The 7,295-nt window shown below is 35.8% G+C and overlaps 1 pseudogene; it reads right to left on the bottom strand.

Annotated features, from left to right (window-relative positions):
* Window positions 1-5,543: 5,543 nt before the first annotated feature.
* On the bottom strand, window positions 5,544-5,746 carry LOC120779931 (annotated as a pseudogene).
* Between the last annotated feature and the right edge of the window lie 1,549 nt (window positions 5,747-7,295).

The raw sequence follows: 7,295 nt of genomic DNA, 5'->3' as shown, positions 1-7,295 counted from the left end.
GTCTATTTTCAACCATCTCATCCTGAGGGTATTTAAATTCTAGCGGACATGGTGTCTTAACTCTTTCGTTAGACGCTCTTATATCACCATTCAGTGTACTAATTCTTGTTTTATTTTTTCAAGAACCGGTAACTTATAATTTTCAAAGCTTGATTTTTTCATAATACTAATAGTAGAGCCTGGGTCTACCAATGCACACCATTTTTTGTTAAACAAAGTAAGTGAAATTAATATTTTATTTTGATTTTCCGAGGCTAATTGGTAAAAAATTCCTCGTTGTTATTCGTTTCCTCTGTCCTGCTCACAGCATCAACATCCATGGGTGTTGGGCCATTTTGAACGTCTTGTTTGTCGAGTGCCGTTCTGTATATTTTGTCTTGCTGAATTACCATAGCCGTTATTATTATTATTAATATTATTACTACGATATTGATTTGTATATTGGCCTGAATTTCCTGTCCGATAATTAGTTTGTCTCTGTGGATTATTTGGATGATAATTATTTTGCCCTGAAAAGTTAGTATTTCTTTGTGAGTATCGTCCCGAATTATTTTGTGCATAATAACGATCATTGGTTTGATCGCCAATATTTTGTCTCCTAAAGTTGTTTATTCTTTGATTATTTTGATTTTGGTTACTATTAAAATTTCTTGCCTTCTGATCAAATTGGTTTGAATTTCTATTTCTTGTTAAAAATATAGGATTTAAGTTTCCATCGTCTAGCCCTATGAAACTGTATATAATTCCTGCTAACTGAGTCAATGAAATTGAGTTCCTTATTGCATAAGCACAAGTCCCCGATGTGATTTGCTTAATACGTTGAATAAGCATACCTGAAAAAATGTCCTTCATTGCTTCCCCGTTTTCATCCAGAGCTCCAAATTCGGTTATAGCATCAATTATTTCATTGATTCTCCTGCTTAACTCAGTAATGCTACCTACTCGTAATGTATTTATTTTTTTCGTTATAGTCATCTGATCTTTTCTTGGCTTAAAATGTTGTTTAAGTTTTATTTTGTAATCTTCCCAACTAGCTGGTGGGGCAAGATACAAATAATTTTTTGCTTTCCCGATTATTTTTAAGTCATACACTACTCTATAAACTTCCTTTTCCTGGTTTGAATAATCCCTCAGAATCCTATCTATAGCCTCAATGAATGCTGGCAATTGGCCGGCATTACCCTCAAAAGAACTTACATACTTTAAATCTTTTTCAATACGTTGTCTTATTGACCTCTGATTATTTATTGCATTTAATTCTAACAATTGTGTAATTGCTACTACACAGTTTTCTAAATTCCTATTATTTTGAGCCATTTTATTTAAATTGTTTTCTTAAAATATCAATATTTAATTTATTCTTACAATACTTTTCTGCACTATAGCTGCTGCTGCTGTTGTTGCTGTTTATGTTGTTGTTTTTTTGCTAAAGCTGCTGCTGCTCCGCTATTGCTGCTGTTGATATTGTTGTTTTTTTTTTTTTAAAGCTGCTGCTGCTGTCTCCGCTGTTGCTGTAGTTGTTTTTGTATTAAAGGTAATCCAAATGCAGTAATCCAATGGAATATTTTAGAGCTCACTTTTAGGGTTTTCAACAGTTTTCTTTATTTTTTCTCAAAAATAATTTTTGTTTTGCACTTTTCACAAATTCTTTCACTTTTTGAATTTTGTTTTTGCTTTTGCTATAATTTTCCAACTCAAATGTATTATTTTGTTCTGATTTGGGATTTATATGATTAGCTGTATCTTTGCCACTTTTCTTTTAACAACAGTACTTTTGTTTAAAAATAATTTATTTAGCTTTTCTTTGCTAGCTGAGCGGAGCTGAGGGAGAATATAGAACCGTTCCGTTCGACTGCGCCAGTTATAGATTAAAAAGCGTTGTTTACTGTTCGGTAGTGAGCATCAGTCAGACCCTGCCATCAGATCAGCAACTCGAGTCTGCCCCAATGTGTGGGTGTACCGCACATTCCAACAGACTCAAAATATGCTGAGTCTGCTGTTTTGGTCACGTACTGGCTGATCATGCGATGTGGTGCACAACTGTATGTCGTCAGACGTAACCTGAGATGTAACTCACGCGCCGTTAAATCGAATGTTCAAGATGATGCACCGTTAGCCGTTATATCGAATGATCGAGATGATGCTCACTGTTTTACACGTTTAAATTGTAGGTCAAGTTATATCTCAAAAATTTCCATTTTTTATAATACAAGTTAACACACCATAGTAGCCAACAACAAAAGAACAAGAGCAACAACACGCTTCCGGACAACATTTCAATTCCACCGAAATCGCTGACGATGCGTCTGGAGCTGAGCGTGCGAAAATTATTTTTCAAACTGCAGAAGCCAGGTACTCCACTGCCAACGATATTGCTAACGACGCGCTCAACGAGTTGCGCGTGACAACAACAAACACCTATAGCTGCTACTGCGCTGGCAAGTCACGCGGCAGAGCGTGTGCAGTTTATTCAGACAGGTATTTAGGCGTAGTCGCCGCTGCAATAGTTTTAAAAAGTTCAGTTGTATTTACTCGCTCAGCTTTTACGGCTGCCCATGCTCCGAAGCAAGGGAAATAAAGAACATTATAAACTTATACACAACCGGTCTTGTCATTTACACTTTAGGTTTATGAAATCTGCAGGTTAACGTTTTGCAGTATTTCACACGTATGTACGTAAATGCGTTTCACTAAGAACCGTATGTTCTTTTCGTTATACAAGCATGGTAGAAATAATGTCGTTTGAAAATGTACAGATTAACGTTTAGCACATTTTCCGTTTATTAATTTCCACACATATTTGATCACTAAATCACCGCGAAACCGTTTTCAAAATTGTGTACAGGTAAACGTATTAGTACACATTTGAGGTTTGTACGCGTGAAGTAATCCCACTTGTGATTTGAAAAGGTAAATTTTAAGATAATCGGACACTTTCTCATTGTTCACAGGTTGGTCGTTTTATTTATATATAAAATGAATAATTAAATTTTAGTTCACAAAGTTTATTTTAAAAGAGGAAATATAACACGAGAGGCTGCGTTCACTTTGGCGGTTGAAAGTCGAGTGTTGCTTTTGATGTGCCGGTGATGCCACTCAGATAGGAAATAATATTTCGCATAGGGTTACCTTACACCATTATACTATTATCTCGGTAAATGATATCCTTGACAACTCGGAGCGGGCGGATCTGCGGATAATATTAGATTTAGATATTATTAGATTCTAAGATAACAATGTCTTTGCACCTATTGAAAAACTATATATGTAAAATTAAGAACTCAGATAATTGCACTATTAACATATTAGAGAATAAGACAAATATGAAGTGATAAACGAAAACAGCGCACCACTCCAAATACTTGAGATTGAGATACGGAAATATCATAACAGAATACAACCACACGTACGTAAACGTAAAAGAAAGGGGACGAAATTAATAAAATTCAACTACTCTTCAATCACAACAATCGATGGAAAACAATATTCTAACCTGCAACAGGAATTCAAAGATGCCATATACAAACAACTTGACCAATAACTAGAAGTCCTACGCATCATCGAATCCAATGCCGATTATAAATTGAGCAATATTTAAGAAATGTCAACTTTCCTGATAACAATCGAGGAACATCCCGTCCAATACGCCTTCTTCTGCATCCTGGGGTTATGCACACCAGCATTACTTTTCTATGGTATAGACAAACTCTGAAAATGTTACATAGCAAAGAAAGCGAAAGTAAGAAGCAAAAGAATCGACGAAACGTATCAAATAGAACTATTCAAACTCCAACAAGAACAACATACACGTTAAAGCGAGGACGCTTCATTTTAAGGGGAGTTAGTGACTTCGTCACAAGGCACGTAAACAATGTTTCCACTAAGCATCATTAATAACAACCAAACATGCATTATCAAGAAAATTATTCCCAACATGTAAACAACAAACATATGGTAATGGAATAATTCACTGCGGTAACCACCGCGTCTCAACAATAACGAACAAGTGATAACAAGATAACAGATACCGACTTTCAACAAACAAATGGCAAGCAGATAATAACTACCGCATCTCAACCAGATAACAGCAGCCGCATCTCACTAGTATAAATTAGTTATATTAGAGGCAGCTTTAAGAATATTAATAAAGTGTACGCATTTCTGCGAAGCAATAAAAATATATTTTTTTTTATCTTATATCAAGAAAATGATATTAACTCGCGCTGTTGTTTACTCGGCTATAACCGTGTAGCCTAATACCTGGTCCTTTCGTACTAAGATATTATAATATATTAAAGATAGAAACCAACTTGGCCGGTCTGAACTCATTAGTGCAGAACGGAAAGTATCAACAACGAATGTGTTCGCTGTAATTTTGTCTATCCATTTTGTTGATGGGGTTGGTGAATAGGTGTGGGAAGTTGTGTTGTGTGGTGATGTATGAGTATGGTGTCATCGGATGTGGTGTATTGTGTTGTGTTTCCTTTCGGTGCACCAGTTTTTCCCAGATAGATTGAGGGGAAGCTTAACTCATTTAAACACTGCTGATTTTTCTGCCATTTGTAGACTTCTACAATGATCAGCACAAAACTACCTAGGCGACGCAATTATGAGAATGATTATTACATGATCTCAAATGCCCACATAAGAACATTAACCTCATGGCAATGTATTCGACAGATTGATAGACGGCATCAACATCAACTGATGATCAAAAAGTCTACGAAATAAGAGAATTAGTGCTTGATAATCGACGATGAAGAAGTCAGAAGTCTTAATGGCATCGTTGGAATAGCGGATTGGTTAAAAAATCACTCAAGCGTTAACGTCTTTGAAACAATGCATTCCGACTACCAGGATGTTATTAATGCCGATAAGTCTTGGACATATGCTTACGACTCGGAAACAGATGATATATCGGCTGAATAGCGTGGCAAAGGTGAGCCGAAGCCAAAAAAGGTGCGTGGAGTCCCTACGCGCGGATGAAGTTATACTTCTTAGTGATCTTTCAAGAAATGCATACCATTTTGTATGAAAGAAAACTAGAAAACTTGAATTCACATTTTACAAAACAAAAACGATTTCATGAACGCAGGCGCAAATTCCACAAGCGATCTCGCTTCATTCATAAAAACAGAGGCCGTAACATCTCCCCGAGCATGCCTTTGCCAACAAGTCGTCTTTTCGCGACGCTGGCAAAAGCTAAAAATCATAAATTGCACAACTTTCTGGTGCTTCTCGCAAAAATCTGCGTCGATATGTATTCACGATCATACGTATACATACATACATACATATTTACGCATGTTTGCTGCTACAGCGGCAAGGGTGACAATCGGCGGCCATTACTTTACTTATGCCATAGAAATTCTATTGCTACGAATATGGAAATGACAACGAAGTAATGCAAATATGCATATTTCTCAAGGTCATTAATTTCTTTGAAGAAATGAAAGTAATGAATGATCCTGAGAAGTATAGTCTTAACTTTTCACCGGCCAACGCAGAGCATTTCAACCAAAAGGAATTTATTCATTCAAATCACCACTCAGAAGTCGTTTTATCCGTTGTAAGCGAACGATTTTCGAAGAAACATCATTTCTAATATGCCACAAGACAAAATTAGAAATGAACTTCTTAAACCTCACGCTGTCAGATAAAACGATATACCTCGTCATCGCGGGTCGATTTCCAAAAAATGTAAATGAAGACTAACTACAAAAATGATACTGTAAAGTATAGCCTTAATTTTTCAAAGGCCAACGCAGAGTATTTCAACCAAAAGATACGCAAAATAGTTGAGAATTCGCAGAAATGAAAGACAAACGAAAGAAAAAGAAGCATAACTTCAATAATGCACAAGTATACAAACATACATATGCGCACGCATGTGAATATGTCACCAACCAAAAATTTAAACATTGTTCTACAAAAACAACAACAGCATAAGCATGGCAACATTGTGTTGTTGGCTGAGCTGAGCTGTGCCGAAAGAAACGAACAAACGATTGCCGATTGTTACCGCTTCGCTTGCTGCTCGAACATTTTCGCAGACAAGGTTGCGTTAGATTCATATTGAGCAAGGTTGCGCAACCTGAATCTATCGCAACCTTTTCCGAACTCGTATAAGAAGTATAACTTCAAAAAACCACGTCAAAGAAGGTCAAAAATCTACGTTATGTCATCAGTTTTTTTGATTATCGAGGTATGGTGCACATTGAATTCCCTCCGTCCGGCCAAACTGTAAAGAAGCAATACTATACAATAGGGTGTTATATTTCCTTGGCGCTAAGCTATTCGTAAAATGAGACCGGAATTATGTGCACAACTCTAATTTTTTGCACTACGATAATACACCGTCGCATATGGCATTGATTCTTTGTGAGTTTTTCGTTAAATTTTCAACCAATATCGTGCTTCAACCACCGCATTTATCGGATTTAGCTCCGTGGGACTGGTTATTCAGCAAGCTTAAACGACGTAATTGAAGGAAAAAATCGTTGAACCCTCATTCAGAATTGGAACAAGGGGAAGAAGAGATGGTCGTACAAGGAAAAGAAAATAATACATTGGAGGATCTTGCTCGATCAAAGTGGCGTCGTTGTATATTATGCTATAAAAGAATTTCCAAAGAATCGGTTAGAGAAAAGGCTTCCAAAAAAACACCACAAACTACACCGAAATGTAAAGCGTGTGACAAATACTATTGTCTCCAATATTTCTTTGACTGCCATAAAATAAATAAAAGTCGCAGTGGGATTGACATGGAAATATTAGTATTCTTTTTTTTGTTTAATTGAAGAGATGTAAAAATATATTAAGTAAATCTATCTTAATATATAAAAATTACGTGTCATGTTGTTTGTTCGCGATGGTTTCCTAAACTACAGAACCGATTTTAGCAAAATTTATCACACTGTGTGCAGATAGGATTATAAAAACAATCTGTAATTAAAAAATATAGTGGAAGCTCTATTAAATGGACGTTCTATTAAGAAAGACATCTCTATTAACTGGACAGAAAGGATGGTAACCAGACATTGAGAAAGTAGCCATAAATTTGTTATTTTTTGATGTGAAATTTACTTGCATGAACATATTCATAATTAAACCTCAAGAACATCCCTTGGATTCTTATACCGACAAAAAAGTATTGAATAGTTTATTTATGAATAATAGTATAAAATGTATACCACAGCAACGCGTGGCCGAATCCAGTTGTAGTTATATATATATGTAGTATACTTACGTTATTATGGCCCTATGCCACAAAAATAAAAAAAAAAACTCAAAAT

The sequence above is a fragment of the Bactrocera tryoni genome, unplaced genomic scaffold, assembly GCF_016617805.1.
Source record: "Bactrocera tryoni isolate S06 unplaced genomic scaffold, CSIRO_BtryS06_freeze2 scaffold_11, whole genome shotgun sequence".
Taxonomy (NCBI): Eukaryota; Metazoa; Arthropoda; class Insecta; order Diptera; family Tephritidae; genus Bactrocera; species Bactrocera tryoni.
The sequence above is the reverse complement of the archived record's forward strand: the minus strand, read 5'-3'. Positions and strand labels throughout refer to the sequence as shown.